This window comes from Cygnus olor, chromosome 3 (assembly GCF_009769625.2).
Source record: "Cygnus olor isolate bCygOlo1 chromosome 3, bCygOlo1.pri.v2, whole genome shotgun sequence".
Taxonomy (NCBI): Eukaryota; Metazoa; Chordata; class Aves; order Anseriformes; family Anatidae; genus Cygnus; species Cygnus olor.
In genome coordinates, this window is record NC_049171.1 from 108,809,339 (window position 1) to 108,835,237 (window position 25,899).

The 25,899-nt window shown below is 43.8% G+C and overlaps 1 long non-coding RNA gene across 3 annotated transcripts; it reads right to left on the reverse strand.

The window, feature by feature from the left end:
- Positions 1-998: 998 nt before the first annotated feature.
- On the reverse strand, positions 999-18,185 carry LOC121068262. 3 transcript variants are annotated; one of them, XR_005818759.1, is made up of 5 exons: positions 18,098-18,185; positions 11,254-11,342; positions 5,177-5,345; positions 4,283-5,021; positions 999-3,801 (listed from the first exon to the last, which is right to left on the reverse strand). It is a non-coding gene; the product is annotated as an uncharacterized LOC121068262 (long non-coding RNA). The 3 variants fall into 3 exon arrangements; XR_005818758.1 differs by having other exon boundaries at positions 4,198-5,021; XR_005818757.1 differs by having other exon boundaries at positions 999-5,021.
- Positions 18,186-25,899: the final 7,714 nt, after the last annotated feature.

Sequence of the window (25,899 nt, forward strand, 5' to 3'; positions counted from 1 at the left end):
TCTCAGTGATAGCTTGGGTTTCTGTGACCACAAGTGCTGTTGTGAAGAGGCATGTGAACATCTTGAGGGCGTGTCTCCAGAAAAACAGAGGGTGCACTTTTGTAGGAAGGGGCACATAGCATCCTCAGGCTCTGAAAATTTTTGTGCTCCTCTAAGGATTTGCAAGAAATCTGGGGACTGACTTACTCCTGAAAATCTTTTCAGTTCCGCTGAGGGATTGGTTACATAATTCAGATAAATGCCAAGCTCCCTTCTGTGCACTTTCAGGATTAAACGTGTACCTTCAGTCACAACATTTTTTCCTATATTTTTCATGCAACCTAATTGTTTCGAGTAAAGAAATCACCTACTATGAAAGCAAAAAAATTTAATTTTACAAACACAGAATTATTTCAAGTTTTCTGTTTGCCAAATATTTTCCTTTTTTTTATGGCTTTAGAATCTCCTTATTTGGGAAAAAAACACATTCCCACAGCTCTAGAAGGAACAAACATGATTTCTTAATTGCACTTAACCACACCAGGCAAGATGAAAACTTTAATCAACAAAACTTTCTTCTTGCAAGGCATGCTAGAAATACTCTTTTAGATCATGTATCTGGGAGGAGAATAAATGAGTAACTGGTAGAGCTTTATTGCAGCTGCTGTGCAGTTACAGAGAGCACCACAGCTCCCCTTGCAAAAACAGAGCGCAAAGATATCCGTGAATAATTCATTCTGGACTGTTTTCAGCATGAAAACTAGTGTTTGTGCTCCTAACGAACCAGCACCTCCTGGTGCATAAACCACGTGCCAGTCCACTCAGCTTCAGCAGGTTGCTTATGGACACGTGTGACTGCTGCTCTCCTGGATAACTGCAAGCAGCTCCGAGAGCTCAAGGGCAGGTCCCCTCTCCTCGCAGAGAGGTCTTCTCCCACCTCCAACCCTGTCCATGCTATGGCAAAGCAACCCCCAAACGGAGAGATCAAAATAACGTATTAAGAAATAAGCAAGACTAACGTTTTTCAAGGATTTTAAATATAATTATACATCTTTAGAAACCATGAGAAAGTTGCCCTAGCAACATTATTTCCATTCCCTTTTTGCTCACTGTTTTCTTGCCTGTTTCTCTGGCTTACAATACGCTCAATGAATGAAGGTTTTGAAAGGGAAGAAAGTCAGCATTCAGCCAAATAAAGGTCTGTCTTTCCCCTCATATCATCATGATGCAATCTACGATACCCTCATATCATCATGGTGGAATCTACGATTCCCATCTACGATTAATACCAACAAATTACAAAAGCAAGTTCAGAAACTTTCAAGAACTGGAAAATACTTAATATTCAGAAAAAAATTTTGGACTGGCTTCTGAAGGACAAATGACACAGCTTACATGGGAGGGGCAACTGCCACTCTCAACCTTTTTTCCAGCAGACACGAGCCCAAAATGGAGCCATTATCTCCATGTAAATGCCAATTTTCATTAAGCATACAGAATGTAATGCAGCAGCTCGGAGCTAACTGGAATATAATTTAAGTTGACAGCTATGAAATCTCTTCCCTTTGGTCAGATCTCATTGAATTTGGCAAATGGACTCAAGAGCTATGAGCTTTGCAAGGTAGACAGGTGAACAAGGGGAAAAAATGACAGCATGTCCATTTGCTGCTCTGACCAGAAACCACATCAAAAAATGTAAAACAGTTTCTAGAAAGGCCAACAACTCTCTCACCCCAAAGATTATCTTGAACTTTCTACATGTCATGAAAAAGTGGTATCAGTCATATAAACACAAAAATATATTTTAAATGTGACAAGAATACTTCCTGAAACACCCATCTCTGCACAGCTCTGTCTTCTCTTACACCTCATGCAGTGCCCAGACTTCCATCTAATTCAAGGCGAATATTTCTGACCACAGCACTATATTAGTACATTTACATGGTTATTTTAGTTAAAATTTCCATTTTGGCTTCCAAACAACTCTCTCCAGCATGCTTTCATCACCCCATTTGCCCAGGGAGGCAGGAGGACACACATCATCAGGGCCACCGGCTCCCTTACAAAACTTTCACTAAACCTGGGCTTTGCAACATGGAGGCAAGCTATTTGTACAAAGCTTACAGCATCTTGGATGCACTATACTAATATGTGTCCTGACAGCTGAAGTGCCTGCCAGATGCTTATCTTTCCAAGTCAGGAGATGGACAGCCTTTAACAACTTCAAATCTCTCCCCTTCTCCCCTTGATGTAGCCCACATCTAGGAGTTCAAAAATATTTATTGCTCTCTGTAATTACCTACCAGGAGGCAACTGACAGTGTGTTGACATAGTTTTGCCAGAATTAAAGCCTTTAGGTTTTCTGAGAAAGCATTTAAAACCTTAGTTATTGCTTAGAGATTAGCCAGACTGCCAAATATCCCGGGGTTTTATATATATAAAACTCTATTTTATAGAAAGTTTGAGGTGTTGAGTTTCCTTGCCTTGAAATTTTCCAATACCTTCATGTGACCTTGCCTCAGGGAAATAAAAGAAATAGAAAGTTAATTCAAAACAGCCTCAGTGAGTGCAGATACGTTCATTTCCCTGCTTCCTTTAGCATTGCCAGACCTGACAAAGTTCTCCATAAGAGCAAATAGAGTCATCACAGCATCTCATTTGTAATGTATAGCTCCAGACCTACTGTAGTTATCAGGAGGAGATCATCTGACTGTTTCTTTCAAAAAGCAGAAAAAGCTTGTTCCTTTCTTGTGATGGATTAGACTACTGCAGCAACAGGTCGCAGCCCTGAAAGTGGGGAGAGGCTGCTGGAGGTCTCTAGACTGACTCCCACCTAATGCTGTATTTGGGTCCCACTGACTGCTGACCCCGTAATGTAAAATTCCCCTTAGAGGTAAGCTGAGCACAGCCCATACCCTCAGGATACAACACTGACAACCCCAGGGTCAACAGAAGAGCAACTTGTCTTGGAGAGAGGCAGGATTTTACATATCACATGGCATTTCTGTGGCAGGGCAATTCCTCTTTTGCAATCTAAAAAGACTGTGACAGGGCTTTGGTCAGCCCAATTAAAAGAAAGAGATGGAGGAGAAATAGCCAGAGGGATGCAGGTCTAGGTGGAAAAGCACAGAACCAGAACATGATGAGCAGGTGAAAAAAATGCAGAAAGTGAGCCGTTAAGAAAAAAGTGATGCTGGACAAGAAAAATATACGGAAAATACCAACACTGCTGTGCCTCACCCTCTACTAGCCATTGAGGAACACTAGCTTGGACAGCTTCTAAGAGAGAACTTGCAACTACATATCAGCTCTGTTCTCTGGGCAATGCAGATGTGGGATGGTATTCCTGGGAGAGCACTGCTGATCAGCAGCCCTCCCAGTACTCTTTTTCTAGAGGGGCACAGATAGGCACTCCCTTGCCCAGGTGCTGTTGAGCTGTTAGGTTACAAGAAGACCAGTGAGCTCACTCCCTTCTTCACCACCCTTGATGCTCAGAGTAACTGGCCTTTTTGCAGCTCTTTCTTGTGAGAGTTTTGTTCTCCTGTTCCACTCCTAGAGCAACCTTCCTTGCATCTTCAAATTATGACTCCAAAATCCTCCAGAATAGATGAAACACATCCCTTGACTGAGAGCAGTGTTTTTGCTTTCCATGAACATTCCTCATTACCCAAAATCTGGCAGGGAGTTTGCAGAGTGTCTTTGGTCTCCTTGGCTTGAGTCCACAGGTTTTATTTGCAAAATATCTGTGGATACTTCTGGTTAGCTTTGCAAAGCTTGAGTGGATGCAAATGAGTCAGAAGCTATTCAGCCTGCTGAGGAACCCTGTGGGTCACAAATGAAGCAGGCATAGCGGGACATCAGAAGTGCCTAGGCCAGGCACAATTAAATATTAAGTGATTTGCATTGAAAAATTGAGATTTCAGTTAAATGTTATTTTGCAACGCCAGATTCTAGTGAAACATATGGAGTATTCATCCCAAGTCTAACATCTAAAAGCTGAATGGATAGCCAAAAATCAATAATAAAACACTGATGTTTGATTTGGTCGGATTGTACTGTGTACATGTTAAACCATGACCTCCCGATTCCCAAGAGAAAGGTAATTTGGATGGCTTACGCCCCCCTCCAGGATATAATAAATTGTTATGTTTATATATCCTCAGCAGGTTTTCCTGCTTGAGCAAGGCAGCCAGTTCCAGTTGCATCCACTCAACAAACCTTTGTGAGAAAGCAGTATTCCATGAGAAGAGGCTTTTCAAATATTCAAAGGTACCGATGAGATCTACCACACAGTTCTTCTCACCTTCCTCTGAAGCCCATTTTTGGTGTCCCTGTAGGTGCAGACACCTTTTCTGGTCACATGCAACATGTCCATAATACAAGACTCATCTTTCTTCATCAGCAAATCAACTTTATCACCTGTTTTGGGGCAACCCTTTCTGTTTGCACTTTTACTTCAAGATCTTTGGTGACTGCGATGTCAACAGGCTCAGAGGAGTTTGAAAAGGTGCCAGCTGATGTCCAAGCATCTGCAGGACTGCCAGACCTGAGTGTTCACAAGCAAACTAGAACATAAGAGCTTAGCATCCATCACATTGTCATGGATGTTTCCAGAATTCACAGAGATGCTGGAGTCTTTCCCATAGACATTTCTGATTCTACACCTTCAGGACTCATTCACTCAACTCCTCTAGGAATCCAATGACAACAGTGCCCAAAAACACTGAAAATGCCTTGGTAAGAAGCATTCTTCCACTGTTTGAAGGAGCAAACCATTAAAGAGAGGCTGTGGAAATGTGAGTGGGCTGCTCCCTCAAGGAATCAGAAGCCATAGTCATCTGAAGGCTGCCCTTTACAAACTGGAAGTTGTCGTCGTGTCTCTCAATCAGCTGAGGGTTGCTTCCCCTGAAGTGTGAACACCAATTTCAATTAATTTTCCAGCTTGTGCAGCAGATGAAAACCCCAAATCAAGGCAAATGACTTCTATCTATTCATACCGGACATCTTTGCAACTTGATGAACCATAGCAAGAACTGGAGTGACTGCAAAATATATATATAGTACGAAAAATTAGATTTTATGTGACGGGATTTATTATTCAATTTAGGTTGATAATTATTTATTAGACATGCAGTCATTTAGTCACTAGCCCTCAAGGAGCTGGGATAACATAAAACCACTTAAAAGTCACATTTACCTTCAGCTTAATTCCACATGCTCTAACATCAGTTTTGTTCATTCTGCTGTAAGAGCACCTTTCACTGTCCTTAACAGACAAGTGTTTTCTCTCCTGCTACGGGAGAGAACAGTCCCAGCACATGCAGGACAGTTCAGCTTTTTGTACTTCCAAATACTTTCAGCTCATTCTGTAAAAACAGCAAAAGCGGGGGAAAAGGTCTGAATCAATACAAAATTAAGTTTTATATTGCAATGTTTTAAACAGTCCCAGCTTAAAAGTCAGGATCAAACAATAAGCTTTATGCCTGTTTTAAGTAAACAGCATTAATGAAATCACTTATATTTTACATTCACTAAGCTTTTACTGAACTGACTTCAAATTTCACCTGGAAGCAACATCTATTCTAGATCATCAGCCCCCACAACTGGACACACAGTGCCTGGATACACAACTTGAAACTTTGAGCTGAATTTCACTGTCAGTTTAGGGACCGACCCTTATAAGCAGCAGTCTGAAGTCCAACAATTGCAGGAAAAGGACAAAACATCTGGAGGAGGCAATACTCGCCACCCTATCCATAGCGATGACAAAGCAGCACATAATTCAGAAAAAAAGCATTGCAATGTTATGCTTGCACAGTCAGTGAAGAGAAGGGTGAGGAGACATCAGATAGCAGCCAACAGCTGCATGAAGGGCAGCTAGAGCAACGATGAGCAATGTTCTTGGGAGACGAGGCATTGGAGGGCATCCGGAGAAATTTCTTCCCCAGAAATTCCCCTGGGTGACCAGGGAAGCTGAGAGGAAAATCCCCAGTTGTGGTAACACTGCAGCTGCTGTGATCTAGCATTTGCGATATGTGGTTAGATTGCAGATCGCCAGCAGTCCTTCCCACCAACACTTCCGCGAATCTATAATGTGTGAGATTGCCTCGCCTTAGCACCCTGCACACTTGCCAGCAGGCAGCAGTTTTATCACATGCTGGATCGCAGGGTAGATTTCTAGGTGTACGATGCAGCCTGAACAACATCCGGTAACCAGAGATGGCAAACTGAAGATAAGTTATCTTATCCAAAATAACATTATGGAAAAAACACAGTTTGAAGAATAGAGGGGGCTGTTGGGAATTGGGAGCAAGCCTCAAAATTATTTTAAACAATGAGATTTAGTCGGTTTCCTATTCCCAATTAAACAAAACTTTTTTTTTTTAAGAAAAGCCTTTAAGAAAGACAAAGTTCACTCTTAAATATTTTTAAAAGCTTTATAAATGGATTATCTGAGCACAGCAGGCATCGCACTTTTGATAAGTGCAGGATGATACAAGCCTCAGGGAACTTTTGAAGATAGTTCATTCAATAATTCATTCACTTCCCTCTAATACTGCATCGAAGAAAAGTTAAACACTGACTCTGCTTTAATAAGTGAATGAAGGCTCTGAATGCAGATTCCTCACAGGATGAATTCAATTTACCATCTTCCTCAAAGTAATCCGCTGCAAGGCAGTGTCAGGAAAAAGGCTCAGGAGCAAAGTACTGTGCACGTACCAATAGATAACTTTATCACCTAGCACTAGTCCTTTCTGAAATACAGACACTGAGTTTGAAGTGCAGGTACTACAGGTGGTGACTCGTTTTCATATTCTGAAACAGCCTCTAAAGCTCCCTTCTAGGCCAGATAATTGGGTAGAGGTGGTTTTCTGCATGGGGGAAAGCCTTTCACAGAACTTTCATCGAGATTTTGAGAATTTTTGAGAATTTCTTGAGTGATTCCAGGCAACGTTCAAGAGGATGATGTTGGCTAGAGGAACCTGGAGATTTAAGGACAGGGCACTGCATCATCACCTTATAGTTAAGTTTGCAAGCCCCAATGGAACCCCTTGAACAAGGCAGCAGATGGAGGGCAGGCAGAAAAGTATCCCGGGTCCCTGGTCTGGGAGACAGCATAGTACACATTAAGAGATGCAAAAACGTGCAAATCACCTGAAAACTAAGAGAAGTCAAGACTGATATTTCATAGGTAAAGTATTTCCAGAATAGCTCCCGAAGAAGAGCACCAAGAAAAAACTCCGCAATACCAAGAAAGAACTCCACAATACAGGCCTGTTTTGAGCCCTTTAAAATGGCAGGAGGAAATAAGTGAACCTGTCCAGAATATTCAATAATTTGAAAGTCCTTTTTCCTTCTCTGAGAGTCAGCTCTAGTTTTCAAGCCAATTGGGTGAAGCAGTCATTTTTACACAGCGTGACTTAGAACCTTGAATTTATTTAAGATTAAATGCTTTGAAAAAGTTGTGGTTTGGTTATTTAATGACACTTGATCAACACTGGAAAGCAAGCAGAGAGACCACACAGAAAAAGAGGTGGCTGATTTTCAGAAACTGATGAAACAGTAAGTGTGAAGGGCTTTGAGGAAGCAGCAGGAGGATGTCCCGTGATGCTTGGAGGTTGCTGTCTGCTCGTCCTGTGCCTGGTTTTGAGGGCTTAGGCATGGTTCTGCTTTTGTTCCCACCACACAGGCATCTGAGCCCTTGCCCACACTTCAACATATTAACAAGGAACTTCTGACATTCAGCATATACCCTGCCTTAAAATGAACTTACACATCTTAGTTGTCAGTCTGGTATAAATAGCCTGGAAATCTACCCAGCCAGGCTGCACCCTTATGCCTGTCCTCAATCTCCAGACACTCTCCTGGGACACGGGTGGACTCTTAGCACTTGCTGCATAGCCCTGTGGACTGTAGATGTCCCAACACTGACTTTAGTGAACACTCACTGCTTTTAATCCTTAGAGCACATCCTCTGTCCTTTGGTCCTGTGTGAGATTTTCAACAGTTTGTTGTATTTGGACACCATAATGTTTCCCCCATTAAGACTGGAAATGCTGAGAAGTAATTTAGGCAAGTAAGGGTGCTGGTCAGCTCCTATACCTGTTGACGTAAATATGTTAAAGCTCCTGAAGAAGTCAGTGTCACCAAAAGGACTTTGGCTCAGCCTTTCCTTCACATGGAGCAGCATGCTGTGTGGCACACATCTGCTGAGGTCTGCTCTCAGACATTTCACATTCCCCCGGCACAGCCTTCAACAGATATTAAGACCTATTAAGAAATATTTGTGGATATTTATGAAGACTTTTGATGTCCAAGTCAAATTTTATATAAGTGGATGTTTATATGTTCATTTCTTTTCTTCCTATGTAGGAAAGCCCAGAATTAATTCTCTTGGGACCGATTTTGATTTAGCTTCGACAACTCCATTATCAAATGTAACTCTGCTGACATACAGTCGAATAACATTTGCTATTACAGCTGCAATATATCTTGCTTGTGAGACCTGCAGATCCCTTGGAAGCATGAGCGCTGCTGTTTTGATTCTGATCAGGGATTCAGCACAGTCTTTCACCACCAGGGCTCCGTAACCCCTTTCATTAAAGAAGTAGGATTATGAGCATCATACCCAAGCTTATGATTTCCTCAGCCTAGAACTAAGGTGAGCCTGGCTGAGACAGCTCATGACCTTCTGCTTCATTCCTGCCACATCCAAGGCCATGACAATGCTTAGAAAAAAAAGATTCTAGTTTGAGAACTTATTCAGGAAAATTTGCAGAATCACTGATTAACTCAGGAGTCCCTAGTCCAACTTGATGCTCAAAGCAGGGCAGCTTCAGAGCTAGAGCAGGTTGCCCATGCCCTTGCCCAGTCAAGTTTTGAAAATATCCAGTGATAAGTATTTCCCTCTTCATACTTTTTCCCTTTGTTTTGCCTGAATACAGAAATTTTTCAAGTGGTTCCTCATTAATACATTGCAAACCACCAGAACAGGCAGTTGGAGGGTTCTTGCAATCCACAGCCATCCTACTGACCCTGTTAGAAATGCTGATTCATTTGTCACTAGTCACATGCTTCCAAAGACAGCTCTCATTTCTCAATTTCTAAGACTGTTTAAGATTATCAAAATGGATGTTAAAAAAATGTCATATCCAGCTTTCAGCGAAGTAATGGCAACATTCCAACATAATTCAATATGCGTCAGGCAAGTTTCCAACCCCAGAAAGCCAACATGGGCTAAAGAAATTCCTTAATAAATATTTCTATGCCACAGATTTTTTTACAGTGTACTAAGGAGAGCTCCAAGAAGTCTTAATGTCAGGCTACAGCACATCACTCTGGTGAGAAGTCACCATTTTCTTATTTGCAGTGTCTGTCCAATCTAACACCTGAACTCAGAGGGGTGATCCAAGGACAACAGATTCCAGTACAACTTGTTTTGCTGAATTTGACATATCAATGAAAAGTACCATCATTAAAATAAAGCAAATGCTTAGAGCTGTACCAACAACAGCAAGGAATCTGAGAATTAACACCACATTCTCCCAAGTCAGTCTCCAGTGCCAAACCCCAAATACACTGTCCTACTGAGACTTTTCCTTTTATCCCACAGGGGGGAGAAAAATATTTCTGGCCTGAATGAAAAATAAAGTGGCTTTAGCGTGAGACAATACGGTTTTGTCTCTTCAGGTTCAGCATTAGTCCCTGTGCAGAAATTTCAGCCACACTCAAGACGTTCAGTGAAGAGCTGCAATTACCAAAAAAAGAAAACGTGGACACAATGAGTGATGAACCAGCAACTGTGATGAATGTTCCTGTCCTAGAAACCTGGAAACATCAGGAAAGACAGCCTGTGTGAAGTGGTTCCCACCCTCAAGATAATTGCTAGCTAGAAGTACCATCACCAGAAGATAGTGGGTCCTAATGAGCTCTTTCTTCCAGCAGGTTAAAGGTCCTTCTTCCAAAAGAGAACTAAAAACCGATGCTTTTTTCTTTGTGATTTTTTTTCCTGGCTGTTATTGTGAGTACAGTCAGAGCAATGGACAAATCTACAGTGCTTAGCACCTTCAGAGCAACCCAGCATGTCTCACTGGAGAGAGACAGACTTGTTTGGAGCCCAGCATCTGGTAACAGGGTAAATTTTGGTGGTCCAGGTTGTGATATGTTTGATGTCGCACTCAAACTCTGACGTTTGAATTTGAGGTTTTATAATAAAATACTCCTATTTCCCAAGTGTACCTCCATCTTCTCTACCACCACTGTTTCGTGGTAGTTCCAGTCCTGGAGCACTCCAACTCCAAACATGTCCAGACGCACTGAGAAGACTGAAATCACATGAGATCTTTCCATGATTTGGATAAAGGTATGATAATACGTACTAGCAAGAAAAATCTAGTAAGGTTATTAAAGGGCATAGATCTGGGAAATACTGCAGCTAGCTCGCTAAAGATGTCTGCTTGTTGTTCAGAGACAGCAGCATGACAAAGCATCAGGTTAAATATAGTATTTGAGAGAGAAAAATCTCACAGTGACAAGAGTAAGAAATCCATGCCAGCAAAATACAGTCATTAAGCTGCACGCATGCATTGCCAGGGACAGGACACAGCATCTTCCGCCTCTCACCGAGCTCTTCAGCAGTCAGTGCAAGAAAAAACCTCCCTCGCTGAGGCAAGAGCATGGTTTCTGTCTTCCCCTGGCAAGCCAAGGCAGCTCCTTGCCTGCCAAGCTCTGAGCCTCCCTCCAGCAGAGGGGAGTGCAGCCTGTTCAGCAGGAGCCGCCAGGAGCTCCAGGAGAAGGGGAGAGCTCGACATTTGCACTTGGGATGTTGCTTTCCTCTTGCACAAATATTCTTTCTCACCTAACTCAGCGCTGGAGGGAAAGCAGGCTGAGGTTAGCAGGTTTTCAGAGATGGCGAAGCTTGGAAAGAAGCTGGTGCTAGATGAGAAATTTGCTACAGGTCAGTTTTCCCAGCTCACAAAGATTTGCAAAGAACTGGTCGTGTATTTCAATTCTGAATTGGTTGTTTATAGAGCCAAATATGTTTGCAAACTCCTTTACTAGATGCAATGCATGGTTCAGCCTAACTCTGCCCATCTTGCTTTTCTGTAGAGCACCTGATCTCTACACTTCTGCTCACATGAAATTGTGAGCAGTTTTTTGTATGTTCCCGTAATAGATTCACATTTTCCTCTTGCTACTGCTGAAAGTGTTCCAGAAAATGTTTTACTTCCCTCTAAAATGATATTAGACAGCAACATATATACTTTAACTTACATCCTTTTGGTGTGAGCAGGTAAGCACATCTGTCACAGCGCAGCCTTCTCAGAGAGCAATAATCCATGTCAGTGTGGCTGAGGTCACCGCTAAAAGTTTTGCGGAACAAAAAACAGACAAAATGAGAGAGCCAAGTGCAAATAGACACACTTGCACAATCTTCCTTGGTGTTCTCATTCTCAAAATGCATTTGAGATTTAGTATTGAGCTGTATTGTCTCATTAATGCTCTTTCAAGATCACATTTATCCATATCAATCACCATAATTGCCACACTGTAAAGAAATCCTATTAGAGTTCTGGCTGCCTAGGTTTCACAGTTCGGTGCTAGAAAGAGCCTTTAACAAAGTGTACGAGTAGCCTAAAATTCAAATGCATCTAGAAGAAATTGCCTTTGCCCTTGGGTTCATTTTGTTAACTCCAAATGGGACCTGAAGAACCCTTTCCTCCATACCCATGGGGCTGGTCTCTCCTTTAAGTGTCTTCTCCACCACCCAGAACCACACTTCTGCCCTGCCTTGTCTGTTTTCCCAACATGGGCTCAGCTCTCCACCTCACAAGGCTCAACGTAGACTTTCTGATTAAGTAAACCAGGTTGTTCCTAAGGGAGTGCAGTGTCAGCAGATTTGGACACCAGCTGCAGTAACCTCAGTTTCGCTTTGCTCCAGAGGAGCTGGCAGCGGATCCAGCGCATAAACATGTTTGCCAGACTCATTCGCTGGTGAGGGTAAGAGGAATTGACAGCTCTCACAAGAAATATACGTCAGGAAAGCAAGGATGCTATTAATATGGAAAAGGTAGTAAAAGTAATAAGCCATATGGAACAGCTACCAGACAGAAATCAGGTCCATCAGCAGAAAAACAGAAGCAGCACAATTTGTTCCTCTGTCTCCAGATGCAGGCCTTGATGCTAAATTATTGTACCATGAAGAGAAGAGTTATTTAGCTATTCCAAAGGTGTTTAACCTTTCTAAAATTTACAGCACATTTTAAGTTATATTTCTCACACAGCTTATGGAAAGAGATGCTATAGCTCCTGGAGTCTCTCCCAGTTCAAAGTAAAACTACAAAAGTCCCCAGGAATGCATATGTAAGTCTGCCCATCACGAAGTTGCTCGTTTGTGTGTTTGTTAGATGGGTTTTACTGTGTTTTTGTTTTGTTTTAATGAAATGTTTCCTTTGTCCACAGGATGTCTGTCTTGTTCAGACCTGACAGATGAAGGTCTCTCCTCTAGTTTAAAATTCAGCATTCTGCACCCTCTGCAATATTGTAATGCTGCTTAGCACAAAGCTTACTGTGCAGGCAGATGTGCTCATTTCCCCCAGCCTTACAGTAAGGTAGCCTAGAAAAACCAAGGCCAAATTCCTTAAACCAGCAGCAGTCAGGGACCACCATCCACCAGGAAGCTCTAGGGAATCCTATTTCAACCACTGCTCATCCAAGGGATTAAAAGGGCAATTGTTTTCCTCAAAGGTACATGAGGCCCCATCTTTTTGAAAGCCCTCTCCCAAAATTTGGCTTCTCATGGGAACTGGCAATGAGACACTTGCTGGAGTCCTTCCTCAACCTTGCTTTTGAAGCAGCTGCTGCTGGACACTGACAAGAGACATCACAATACAGCAACTCCTACATGGTTCATTTGTGAGCCTGGCAGCCGGCTCCATCCTTCTTCCAATTTCCTCTTTAAGCAGTCAAATAACTCATCTGCTCCGCGTACACGCTCCTGGCTCATCTGCTACCCACCACACAGAGCAGGGACAATTTGGAGGACATCTGCTCTGAACACATTGGCCTGATGCTGAATGATGGAGCTTAGCTTATACCGACAAAGACAGACTTTTTGAAACTTCCCAGGTTGAAGACTAGCAAACATACAAGAGGCAAAATTGTCCGTATCAAGCAAAGGGATAAGATAAAACAGCCGAGTGTTTTTTCTCCTTTGGACCACATTGGCAGCGAGCAAAACACGCACCAGGTTTGCTTTGCAAGTGAAGCACTTCACAAAGCGGATCAAAGCACTTCCCAAATCTCAGCAATAGTATGGATCATTTCTGAGTAACACATCCCATGGAGCGAACTACTCCTTGCAGGGTTGCACCAGCCAAAACAGGATTAGCAAGCGGTAGAAATAAACAGAAATTTTCACACTTCTGAAAGCAATCACTGCTAGAATAACTCACAACGTGCAAAGTGCCTTCACGCCGGAAGATACCTAAGCTCAGGAAAAAAATGCATGCAATGGGATCCCACGCCACCAAAATGCCATCACTTTTGAGGACAACCACTGAAACTGTTAAATCACATTTTGCATTCTTGTTCCAACTCATTCAGGGACACATGGAAAAAGCTGACTGCAAGAGACCTTGTACCTGGGCTCTTGAGGTTGTGTAGAACAAAATAGACTTTGTCTCAAATAATGCTGCAAATATCTGTGCCATCTGTCCTTGTAAGCTGTTACCATCAGTGCCCTTTGTAGGGATTACAGCAGAGAATCCAACAAAAAGGAGGGTCCCAACATGCCTATTCCTGTAAATTCACATAATGACACAGCCCTCCTCTGAACAGCTTGAAACAATAGCAGGAAGAAAAATGCAGAGAGAGAAAAGCTATTTTTTTTTAAGAGGTGTACAGACCAGAGAGATTCATTATAAATCCGCCTGCATTGTGTGATCACATGCCGCTTGTAACAAATTCGAGGGAGGATACCAGACTAGCACCTCTTTCTCCCTATATTTACCTGGCATCTTAGCCACAATAGCTATTATCAAGTTAAATAACCTCTGACAGATCATCTCTGGATGAGGTTCCTAATTTATTGATTGAATGATTGATTGAAGCATCTTCTGTCGAGGAGCTTCACAGCTTCTTTATGCAATGCATGGGAAAGGATCGTTCCTTCTGTCTATTTTAATGTGTTGTTTTTTTTTCCTTCAAGTATTTGAACATTTTTCAGTTATTTACTCATTCCCTGTTCCTATTTGTGAACAGAGAGGACTTGATCACAGCCCTTTCAGTTGTTTTCTCCCCATTTGAATAAGAAGTTATTGATAATTCTTTTTAATTCTTAATAATTCTTATTAATAATAATAATTGAAATTCTTCTTTGAAGTATTTGCCCAAATACTTCAAATACTTTTGAGTATTTGCCCAAACTTTGGCTCCCAGATCTCCTCTTCCCATCCCTTCATTGCCCCCATGATATTCTCCAAGACAGAGTGAGCAAAGGTTCGTGCCATGTGTAATTCTGAGGCACAGGTGGGATTTGTACAGCAGTATAATGGTGTCATTTGGTTTCCTCTGTATATCTTTCCTAATAATTACTCACATCCCATTTGCCTTTTTTGACCATGCTGAGATGTGAACTGATGTTTTCAGACCTATACACATTACCTCAAATGCTTGGATCCTTTTTTGTGAGTGGTGCCTGATAATTTAGAAATCAACAATACATAGGCACACTGAAGATTTCCCCCCCCGCCCCCCAAGATATTTTGCTGTTAAAGTCAACCACTCCCCATGGAGAAAATCAGTGTTTATTCCTCCTCTACCTTTTAAAACATTTATTAATATGCAAAAGACTTTCCTTCTAGCTTCATCACAAATCTATTTCTCATTCTCATGCCCCCACTAATTCTGTTCATTATTATGATTTCTGCTAACATGCCTGGGAATCCCCTGCAAAACCCAGTGCTACCACCAAGCTTGGAGAACATCTTTGAGCCAAACTGAAGACTCTGGAGTCTTTAGAGGTTTATTCACCAACCTAGTGCAACTCTATCTAATTTTCCTCCTTTACCAGAGAACAGCGGTGTAGTTTTAACAGCCTGCCATCATGGAGCTCTTTCAGAACATTGCTAAAATTACTGGTGTCTTTATTCTAATTTCCTTGTTAGATAGGACATGCAAATCTGATTAGTTTCATCAACAAAAGCTTCTGTCTCTTAGCATATGCCCTTCCCCACCTCCAGAGATAAGGGAAAATTTTAAAACCTCTCAGAAAGTCAAAGTTCTTAATCAACAGGGGGAAAAGTATACAGTAAAAGTTAGCAAGGGAAGAACAAACGAAGTGGCTGTACTGGAGAACATATGTTCCTTCTGAAGAGACACTCAGGCTGATGCCAACAGCACACCGGCTGCTCCCATGCTTGTCACAGCACAGTTTGACTCGGTTCCAGGCAGATAGGAAGCTTTAGCAGGATCACACTGCAGATTAGCTCTGCAAACGAAGTTGAAATTATTAAGAATCTGTCACTGCTTCCAGATAAACTTGAAGCACTTGAAGCACAGATGTAAAATTGCTTGCATGTTTTTAAACCAGAATCCCTACACTTCTGGTAACCGTAAGAGCTCAGACCACTATGAATAACTCTATGGGCTTGAAAAGGCAAGGTTAATCCAGAAGGCCTCTCCAGACTTTAAGCTAAGGCTAGGGTTTAGGTAAAAGCATAATACCATTGCAAGAAGTGTATCTTTTTATGCGGATATTTTTAATTGCTAAATCTGAAGATATCACATCTTCTCATCTGAACCAGCAAGCATAATACTGTAGAAAAAAACCAACAAGCTACATGATCACTTAAGTTTTCCTGGTGGAATAACCTTGGTCATAACATGTGTTTGTAACCTGCCCACTAACCCAATACATGGCACTGAATGAGGTCTCCCTAAGAGATGGCTGGTTATCAAATACGTGCTACAATAGGCCGCAACAGGATCTGCTGCACTTCTGTGGCTACATGTAGCCATAAAAGTTAGGAATGGGCAAACTCAGGAACAAACTGTGCTTTGTACATGTGGTCAATCTCCTCACTAAAGCACCCGTTTGACTAGAAAGAACACCAAAACCACCCTCCCAACAGGGCATCCAGACCACCTGCACCAAGCACCAGCTGCTACACAGCAGGGCAGCCAATAGCCTCCAGCTGACAGACCATCAAGAATTAAAAGGTGCCCACTAAAACCTTCAAAAAGATGGCCTTAAAAAGACTGAAGTTATCCGAAAGCCAGCTGTTTCAGCTTTTCTAGACAAGCCTCAGTATGCCACTATACTCAATAAACCATAAAAACTAATTCTTTCAGCTTTTGTTCTCTGGCACCAATCCACATATCCTCAGCTGCTTGTGCTATTTAATCTCCTAAAGTCAAGAGATGACACCAAGGAGGCTATGGCACAGCAACACTGTTAACCAAGGATAGTTGTTGGGAGCAGACAGGCAGGGAGTCAAACAGAAATTGCAAGTGCTTTGCCAGCAGAGAGCAAGGATATCAGCAAAGGCACATCTCAGCTAGCCAGGTTTTCCAGACTGCAAGTGATCAGAAGCAGGCTTTTTCAGAGTAAAACAGAAAAAGAAGGTTAAGAGAAGAAAAGTACGTGTGGTAAACTTTTACAAAGGGCTTTTGTTAGGTAACACCACTTTCGTTAGTGGCAACAACATACTCAGGAATAGGCAGGGTAGGACACTGGAGTGAGAGCTCATCTGGAGAGGCCTCCAGGCTGCAGTCCTGATCTGTATGCATAGGCAGATTAGCGTACAGGAAGATGCATGCTGAATTCCCCTTTTCTCACTATATCTTCAACAGTAGTTGCAGCACAAGATCCCTGCCCCATAGCCCTTACATTCTCTTGCCACAGAGCAGGCATGCCACACAGCACCAAACAAATATAGCTTTGGAAAGCACCAGGTCTTCCCTTCACACCCGTCCCATCCACTGTAACATGGGAATGACCAGGCAGGGAGTGGCAAGTCTAGAAACCCTGCTTCTTCCTTCCAAGAGACAAATTTCTCCAAAAGTCCAACTTTTTTTGTTTCAAGCACTGTGAACAAGACATGGCTACTCAGGGCCTACAGTAAAACAAGTCCAGTTCAGGAAAACAATTAGTATCACGTGAGTCAATGGACTGCTTCAGGGAAGCCTGGATATAATATTGATGCCACATAAGTGTGGCACTAGCATTGTCATCAAAGGTATAGGCTCACCAGAGCACCAGTATTATAAACAAATCGCTACCACTATTGCTTTCCCTTGTATTCAAAGGCCTTGTTAACCATACATGGGCAAACCACTATTTTTCAAGGACATTTTATGCATAACTCAACACTCATTCTGTGAAACTTTCTCCAGCAGCCATCCTGGTGTGAAACAACACACTCAGCCCTGCACCCTGGACAAAGCAGAGGCCATGGGCATTTCCTGAAAGGCAGCATGTTGATCACACACTACTGCCTATTTTACTGGACCTGACCTTTCTTCAGCTCTCATGATGGTGCAGGATTTGGGTGTAGCATTTGGATTTAAAATGGCATCGAAGAGCAACAATATGATTCCTGCAGCTCCTGTGGGCCACAGATCCTACTATAACCTTCAGCAACTCAAAGTTGATTATATGCTTTACGCTGATACAACTCTCCACATGAAAATTGAAAAACAACTCCAGGGACAGATTAAAATCCTGCTATATTTGGGACAAGTAAGAATCACAGGATGGTTGAGGTTGGAAAGGACCTCTGGAGGTCCTCTGGTCCAACCCCTTGCTCCAGCAGGGACACAGAGACAATCCCATGCAGGGACACCGATAATCTCAGTGGAAGAGAGCTCACAGTTCTGCACTGAGTGTAGAAGCACCAGACTGCTCAGAAACTCAGAAGAGCTTTGGAAAAGCTAGTGTTACCTTGGTGACTGGCACGAGGTATTGTCCTTGACAATAGCATTTAAGGCAGGCTGTTGCATATCTAAAGCCTAGGCTGTCCTACTTAATGGTCAGAAAAGGCACAGGGGACTTTTTAATTTCAAATTTGCCAAGTTGCTATTTCAATGAATAACGTGGCTAAAAAGGCACACTAACCTTTCCAGTTGCTATGCAGACTGTAGCATCTCCCAAAGCTCCAACCCCAAACCACCTAATTTTAGGCAGTAAGATCACTCATAACATCAGCAAGCCTAGGAAAATAGAGGGCCAGTTCCGAGACTTTTATGCTCTCTTGGAGATGTCCCACCTCCTTCCCCACCCATCATCTCCTGGGGATGATGCCCAGCTGGGGAGTGGAGCAGCCCACAGATGAGAGAGAATAGGCATTAGCTGTGTATGGATGGCGTCTTGGTCTGGGGCTATACCCTACCACTTCCCATGCAACTCCTTAGTTCATGCTTGATTTAATATTTTTTCATGTGTTTGCAAGCCTATTGCCACTAGCTCCTTTCAGTTACAGCTTGTACTCATCTCTTTAGAGAGAATGAGGACTTAAATGCCACTTTGCAAATGTTATCCAACTATCGTTGCCACAGGAAGGAAGGGGGTGAGAATGATGCCTCTGGCTGCCCTGGGCACTCTCCCTCCCAAAATACAGCATCTAAAGCCCCCCTTAGGCAGAGGCTCAGCATGGAAAATTTTAGCCCCATAGGTGAGCATCCCAGAAAGTTATAGGAAAATGAAAACAAAAGTGATTGAATGGAAAGTGGTTTATGACCTCAGTGCCGGGAGATACTACTGAAGCCCAGAGCAGGGATCACTTGTCACGGGGTGAAAGCAATCTTTCTTACACCACTCACAAACATTAATCAAAGACCTTGGAAAAGTTTGATTTATAGATCATGTATTCCGAACAAGCATGTATTTTTTATTATCCATCAGAAAACATCCATACAGATGACACACTGCAAAACTAGAGATGTCAGATATTTATTTTTGCAGTCACTAGGTGTAATGTTATTAAGCAATCCAAAGGCTGCATTCAAGAACAAGAAAAATAAATTCCAAATTAGTTAAAATGAATGAATTCATAGTAATCACCACTAAAGTATCAGGTGATCAATCTCTGTCTCCTCCGCTTTTCAGTCCTGAATATTAAACTAGCAGAAGAAAAAACACTGCACAGGATTCACTGGGGTAAGTCTGGAGGCAGCCCGCTCCCATGACAGAAACGCTTGGCTCTGTGCCTCTGCCCTGGGCCTGCCAGTAGGTAAGCAGTAGGTGTTAGTTCCAGAGACATTCTCTGTCAAAATCTTGGTCTTGGAAATCACAAAATAATTGAGATGGGGAGGGGTTGTGGTCCAACTTGGGTGAGGTTGCTCGGGGCTGTGTCCAGGTGAGGTCTGAGTGGTCCCAAGGGTGGAGATCCTACAGCCCCTCCAGGCCTCTCTTCCAGTGGAGGAACCACCCCCATGGGGAAAAAGGGTTTCCTAACATACCTTCTTAGTTCCCTCTTGCTGCTGGTAGCTTCCCCTTTTTAATGCCTCAAGAAAAGAACAGGGTTGCTGGGGTCACTGCTGGCATGGTGAAGGCCTGAGTCTCCCATGGTGAGCGTCTTCTGGGTATCATTACTGGTTAGCAGTAGTGGGATGATGACGGCTGTCTCTGAGGGATGAGATGCTCCTGAAATATCCTCCTCTGAGGAACATCCTCCCACCCACAAATGCATGGTTGGTGGTAGGTGCAGTGGGGTCACTTCTTCACCCAGGGCCAGGCAGCTCTTTCATTTCTGAGCACCCAGAGGTCACCGTTTGATCAACTCACCGCAAAACCAGGGGCAGAGGCATACCCAGACAGTACGAAAGGAAGTAGCAGCCAAAATCAGATCCCTCTTTCCCCTTTCTGCCCTCCAACTAAGAGCGAAGCAAACATTTTGAGCAGATATTCTTGGGGAAGGCAGAAAAATTAGGAAACTTGATCACTGGTTGGACATGCTGCATGGGACTGCTGCCCTGAGAGTCTGGGGCTGGTTTAGACCCCTGAGAGCATGCAGGAAATTATTAATGATAATCTAACAATTATATTAATTGTATATTGCTCCATCCTGTGTTGTATGAACTGTATTAACAATATTAAGTGGCAATGTGTGAAGTATAAGCAGTATTATCCAGAGGTAAGGAATTCTGTTTTCTCCTCTGCTTTCCTCACTCTTGCCAGAGAGGCAGTGAAGTAGGAAGCCACTCATGGAGACTGGAACAATTCTCACTTGTCCTGAGCTGGAGCAGGAAAACAAAGGCTCAGGGTGCCCCCGAGCTGTGCACTTGCAGCTTTATGGCATTTGTGCTGTGAGCCATTTAATGCTTTCAGTGGGCAGCGATATGCTCAGGCTTTGCATTTGGGTTTTATAGGCCACAAGATGCTTCTGAAATGCTTCACCCTTGTCAGGTTTATGGACAAATAGATCTCGTCCTCTAATATTCAGTCACATTCATACACAAATTACCCGATCCCAGCTACACTAGCGCTAACATTATGCTCTTGCGTCGCTCCCTGGATTTGAACATTTATCTGCTCCAGTTTGTACCGTTGTGACAGAAGGGGGTGAGGAAAGGTCCCCCCTTCCAGCCCCTACATCTGAAGCTGCTGACTCCAGCAGGGCTTAAACATGTCCAGAAAATATCCCAGCCAGAAGCACAGAGCTACGAGAGGGAAAACAGAGACAGCCCCTTCCTCTGGGAGATCTCAGAAAGGAAAGTATTAAGAGGGGATTTCAGTTTTGCTACTTGTCTTCAAGTATACGCAATGTCTCTTCATGTCTCATGATATTCAGTCCCATGCTGGAAGTTGCCAGAATGCCAAATTGGAGCATTTCTTTTGACTGGGGTAAAATGTGGATGAACAAAGCTGGGAAGGTGGCTCCGAGATGGAGTGGGGTGAGAGGCTGCCAGAGTGCGCGGCGAAGGGGCAGCAGAGCAGTGAGGAGCTTATGGAGATGGGGAGCAGGACCATGGGGTATCCACAACATTGCTGCAAATCTCTTCAACAGCAGGGTCTGGGATGAATTTCTTCCAGCATGAACACGGGGCCGGGTTTTTTCTTTTTGGACTGTCTTCCTCTGGGAGCCAAAGCTGCTCACTGCAAGTGTTTGGCTAGATGGCAGGGTCAGGAGGGACACCACCGACACGCCAAGGAAAGTACCACTGGGAAAATGTGAGCTGTGAGCAACATCTTTGCTGGGGCTCCCACGGAGATGCCACCCCCTCCGACTGTGAGCATGCCTGGCTTTGTCAAGACAGCGTGGAGCTAGTGGATAACGGCGCCTACGGATAAAAATACATTTTCCCAGTGAAAGCAATTTTGCTGGATTTAGACTCTTTAATTTTAGCAATACTCATCAGTGTCTCTTCATTCTGATTACAATGTTCATGTCTGAAAGCACTGTTTCCACAGAAGTGCTGATTAATGTTATCAGACCAACAAGCTGATGAACAGAAATGAAAACACTCTGGAGAAAGGTTGTCAAAATCCCGTCATCCCGACAAGACTGCAGCAGCAAGGGAGCCCCTCAGCCACACCTCTCCTCCCACAGAACGGAAAACTCCTTTCCTAATCCTGGAGGGCTAAAGATGACCTCCGGGATTCCCAGGACAGCTGCTGAGATGGTGACATTTGGGTATGCCTGAAGGAAACCTGCCATGGGGGGCCTCCTCCCCAGGCGGCTTGCAGCCATCAGAAAAGCACAACTCCATGCTTTCCGCATTTCCCTTCCCTTCATCCAGCACCCTTTGCAGTGGTGCCCAGTGCCAGGACTAGAGGCAATGGGCACAAACTGGAACACAGGAGGTTCCCCCAGACCATCAGGCAGCACTTTGTCACTCTGTGGGTGATAGAGCCCTGGCACAGGGTGCCCAGAGGCGTTTTAGAGTGTCCCTCATTGAAGATCTTTAAAAGTCATATGGACGTGGTCCTGGGCAACGTGCTCTGGGAAGCCCTGCTCGAGCAGGAGGACTGGACTAGACGATGTCCAAAGCTTCACTCGCACAGCTCCCCGGGTGCGCTGGGTGCGTCTGAGGCATATTGTGTTAAACAAAGCATCTCAATTTAACACTGCAGGAATTGCGCCCTCGCCTCCCTGCCCTCCGCTTTCGGTGCACAGCGGCAATGTGGTATGCATGGGAGATGCCGCAGGGAACTCTGTACAGACTCATACGGCATTTATCGAGCGAGTGACAGTGCTATCAGCACTGGGGCTGATCCTCATCAGGTGAAAACTGCTGGAGCCGCTTATGCCAGGACATTTCCAGGAAAACAAATAAATCAGGAAAAACGGCAGCAGCTTTTTTTTTTTTTTCTTGGCAACCAGCAGCTCTTTTTTTTTTTTTTTTCCAGCTGTGGTTTTCAAATTCTAGATGACAACCCAAATATTTTCACTGAAAACAAAACTTTCAGGGAAATTCTCCGTCTCTTTTACTTTGTTTCCAAAAAGCAAAACTATCCTTCAACAATACTGCAACCAGCCTTAACGCACCTCCTGGATCCTCTGTTAGCTTCTGCTGGCTGGGAGTCTGGCCTGTTGAGATCTGAGGTTTCTAGCAGAGGATTTTCAAAATTGTCATCCCTCTGATGTTTTAAATAAATGAAGGCGGCTGTCTGAGCCATACATCTATCCTAGCCAAAATATTGTTCATTCCAAGTGGATTTGCTCCATTATAAACTGTCTACAAATAATTTAAAAAGTGTTTCTTAAATTATCTTATCAAGCTCTTTAAATATTGAAACGCATCAAATATTAATGCTTGGCAATTCAGGGTATCCTTAGCCTTGGTTACTGCTGTACTCTGATCAGCGTTTGAGCCATCTTCTGTCAGCCCTAGGATCTGGAGAGAGGGCGCTAGCCGAATGAAGGGTCACTTCTATGCATGCTCAGCTCTGGGAGCATTCTTTACAGGAAGGAAACAGGGAATACAAAGAGCTAGGAGGGTTTCAGAAGGAGTGGAGCAAAGAGGGAGTTTGCAGAGCCAGGAGCAAATATGCAGCATGGCATGCACCACCTAAGCATGCTGCTGGTTACATGTGTTGTCTCCCAGTCCTGCAGTGCAGGTGCAGGAGGTGCTGGTATCAGCAGAATTCTCTGACTGCCACCACAGGAGCCCAGTGCTCAGTGCCAGTCTGGCCAGGGAGCCATAAGTGTCCCAGGGGATGTGGAAATGGAGCCCATGAGGCTCGTTTGGAGTTTAGGGATATCACAGGGACCGGGCTGGTGAGAATCGCATCTCTTCAGCCTCAGAGGTGGCTCTGTCAGGAGGCAGGAAAGTGAGAGATGAAAAAAAGCACTGCATGATGGTTTTACGTGTCAGGGACGGAGAGCACAGATAAGCTACACCTATGGAAACCAGAGGCCAAGTAAATGCAGCTAATGTCAGGCTAGGTCTTCCTTCTCCGCCAGCAGAAATCCCAGAACAAAATCCAAGCCTCGTCTTTCAGAAGCACAGGAGAAGTTCTGGTTGAACCCATTGGAGTATCAAATTTGGAAACGGGGATGGGTCATTTTGCACAAATAAGGGAGCTGGGGACACAGGCAGTCTTGCTGACTTCTGTATTTACTGCTACCATCCAGGAACCAAGAGTTTTCAGGACTCAGTCACCAGCACGTGGTCTGCATGGAAGATTGCCCCAAACTCCGGTCCCTACAGCTGCCATGAGGCCTGCAGCCAGGCAGATACGCTGGCAGGGGATCAACAAGAGGGTTTTGATGAGTTCCCTCGTTCCTTACTCCCACCCCACCCCAGCCTACCATGTTGTATCAGAGATTCAGCGAGACCAACACATTCTCCTGGAACTTTTCAACTTTGACTAATCGGGAGAGTTTCTGACAGGAAAATGTTCCACTGGAACATTTCTGACTAGCACTAATTAGCATTTTTTCTATTAGCTTTGTCCTGAAGGCACCGTAATTTATGCCTTGGTGAAACACAATCACTTAATGATGGCTAAGAGTTGGACACTCCCCAGGTTTGAGGCATCCTTGCTTACCCTAAACAGAAAAAGGCTTACTCACTTGCAGAGCTTTACATACTTAACACAAGGAAAGAACAGCTGCCTGACTTTCTTGTGCTTTACCTGGGCATGGGCCCAACTGCGTTTTAATCAGTTTGCCTTAGGAAAAAGGGAGATTTCTCACTTGCAGGGCAGTAAAGTCCAAGCGACGTTGGCCTGTGTATGGCATGAGAGATGGACCACGCTCAAAGTGTTTGTAAGATAAATGGTAACAAAACAAGAAAAAAAAAAAAGAGGAAGACAGAAATTGACCCAGGTGTCTTAAGTGTTCATATTTCTTTACTATGCCTCTGCCATATGTCTGTATTTTAAGCTGAGCTTCTCGCTGAATCACAGGATAATTTAGGTGGTGAGAGACCTCTGGAGGTCCAGCCCCTGCTCAGAGCTAGGCTGACTTCCACATTAGATCAGGTTGCTCAGAGCTGTGTCCGGCCCTCACAGCGTGTAACGCTGCATAGGCGCACCTGAGCAGCACATCTGAATGTGTGAAATACGTCAGCTGCAGTCTGTCCCTCCATCCTTTCTCCCCGGCAAGCCTTTCTTTTGGAACAGCGTGTGAGCCAAGCGCAGAATAACAAGTCCCTGGCGGTCTCTGGGAAGCGGCTGCGAATGCTGGGCATATGGTGCAGCTTTTGCTGCAGCGAGAATACCGCTACAGGGTCTCCCAGGAAAGCAAGCAGCTATATTTAAACCACGCTTGTGAAATTCACATTGATATTCAGAAGAGAGGCTTCAACACCTCTTCGGTGGCTCAAAACTGCAGCAGAGGCAGGGTCGGGTTGGCGCTGGGGACCCAGGGAGGATGGAGGGTCAATGTAGGGTGACCAGGGAGGAGGAGACAAGTCAACGGGCACCAAGGGCAGTGGGGTTTTATTTCCACCTCCCTATGGTCCACTGGGTACATGGTAACACCACCATCCATTTTTTCTTTTGCTTTAGGAAAATGTCTTTCACCTTATCGCCTGCATGCCCTGACACAAACTTCACCTCTCCTAGCAGGGACAAATGGAAAAGCTCTCGATGGAAAATATGAAAAGCTCTTTGGCCAGTCTGTGTGGAGAGCTGAGTTCAAAGAGGGTGGTGCCATTCATCCAGAGGGTGACATGCAGCGGCCGTGCAGAAGGGCAGATCAAAGCCAGAAAACAGCCTGCCCCCCTTGGCCTTGTGGTTACCCAAACTCAGAGTGCTGCATTATCATCTTTTTTACAAGTACCCAAAGCCACATGTGTTTTTCCTAAGTTATGTATGCCTGTGGTTTTCAACGTTTCCTTTATGATAAGGATGACACTTCTGCAATGAATTGAAAGCAACAGTCTTGTTTTTCTTATCTCGTTTTGGTTAGCCCTAACACTTAGGTTAGCATCACCTCTAATCAGGAAATTTGTAACATAACTCAACGCTTATCGGTAATTGTGGAGGTGGTGCTGCCGAGACCTTACCAAAACTTTTATTCTGCCAAGTGTTCAACAATGTGTAGGCAAAATCTCAAAGAGACAAGGTCATTCATGTGGGGGAATATACCAGGGATTTCCTTCTGCAATGAGTCAAACCCACCAGATTCAAGTGTGACATTGTCAATACAAATGGCCTGGTTGTGGACATCTACGTTCAACCTTCAGTATCTAAGCGCCGGAATATGTCTTTCACTCATTTTCTGTCACCCAGAGAGTCTGGTCTGAAGCAGTCAGTTAGGTCCTCCATAATCTTTGCTCCCAGTTGTCACCATAATACACAAAAATAATTATATATATATTCAGTCCAGCTGTTTCAGTGGAGTCTTTAACATTCCTATTTGTACAGCAGAAGTAACAAAGGGCAGAGTTAAGGTTAATTATCTGACTAGTTTCCTGACCTATGACACAGGGCTCCCTGTACAAAAAAAAATAATAATAATAATTTTG